Raw genomic sequence first — 1,534 nt, forward strand, 5'->3', positions numbered from 1 at the left:
ACAAAGACAGATGGGATGTACAGTAAGAATGGAGTAACTATCTTTCAAGACCCCTATATCAATTAAGTGACCCAGCCACTTATTTTAGCAGACAATCTGCCCACTCTTTACAGGGCTTTTACTATACATTGGATCCTTTTAAAATAGGCTGTATTTAATTTGGGACATTTCCAAAATTCAAGGATCCTGGGGTGCTTGAAGGATATCCAATGGCCACCATTGCTAATGATCAAAGGGAATAGGAAATGAGAGTGTTGAGCATAACATGAAGAAATATCATTTCCAGAATGGTAAATAAGTGCTGTTTTTCTTCAAGAAAAAGTTCAAAGCCAGAAAAAAAAATGGACTCAAATGATCACTGGTGGGAATTAGCCTGGACATAATGTACAATGCCCTGGTGGTGGTACAAGCACACACAGGAGCCTTTGAAGTCCTCCCTTAAGTAAAAGTGGCAGGCAGAGAAAATCTAGCCAATGGACTAAGACTTCTATTATTTGTCATCTCAGACTGTATGGAAGTAAAAAATGAAATTCCACTTGGATTAAAGAACATTACATAGGTAAGGAGGGGAAAGGAAGTAATAAAAATCAGGTAACAAACTAAAGACAAATTAAATATATTTTAAAGCTGTATTCACTCATGGCATTGAAGCATAGCCTTGAAAATTAAATACACTGCTAATCAAAAATGTGCATTATTTCAGTATTTTAAGTCTCTCCTCTGGCCAATAGACCAAAATTAATTGTTTTCTCTGAATTTAATTTATTTTGAATTGCATCTTCTCTAAGGCCTAATTAGTGGTATAATGGGGTTAAAAAGAAAGAAAGAAAGTGAAAAGATGGGGTCTGATAAGTTTCTAGGCTCAATTCCAGAGAGTTCACCCCAAATGGCTTCTCATTTCTCTAGACTTTTCATTAGGTGATAATGGAAACTGTCATTTGAAGACGAATTACAGAACAGTCCATCTTAAACCTTATTGTGCATACAAATCAACTAGGGACCTTGTTGAAATGTGGATTGGGAATCCCTGGGGCTGGGGTGGGGCCTGAGATTCTCGATATCCAACAAGTGTCCAGGTGGCCCATGCCACTGGTCCAGGGACCACGTTTTGAACTGTGAGGTTCCAGACCTGCACTGTCCCATGAAACCCCTGAGCACCTGCAACATGGCTAGTCTGAATCAGGATGGGTTGTAAGTCTAACATATACACGGGATTTCAAAGACAATATTTCAAAACTGTGAAATCCTACTAGATTTTTAAATTGGCTGCATGTTGAAATAACATTTGGGGTGTACTGAAAGTGTTAGTTACTCAGTCGTGTTCAACTCTTTGCGACCCCATGGACTATAGCCTGCCAGGCTTCTCTGGCCATGGAATTTCCCAGGCAAGAAATATAGGAATGGGTTGCCGTTTCCTACTCCAGGGGATCTTCCTGACCCAGGGATCGAACTCCAGTCTCTTGCATTGCAGGCAGATTCTTTACTGTCTGAGCTACCAGGGAAGCCCCTTGGGGTATACTGGGGGGTATATCTA

General features: G+C 40.2%; 1 protein-coding gene across 1 annotated transcript in view; it reads right to left on the reverse strand.

Moving 5' to 3' along the window:
- LANCL3 (LanC lantibiotic synthetase component C-like 3 (bacterial)) overlaps positions 1 to 1,534 on the reverse strand; it is a gene marked incomplete at its 5' end in the record, with an annotated part of 16,782 nt that overhangs the window by 13,824 nt on the left and 1,424 nt on the right. The window lies entirely within an intron of this gene.

The sequence above is a fragment of the Bison bison genome, unplaced genomic scaffold (assembly GCF_000754665.1).
Source record: "Bison bison bison isolate TAMUID 2011002044 unplaced genomic scaffold, Bison_UMD1.0 scf7180017852983, whole genome shotgun sequence".
Classification (NCBI taxonomy): domain Eukaryota; kingdom Metazoa; phylum Chordata; class Mammalia; order Artiodactyla; family Bovidae; genus Bison; species Bison bison.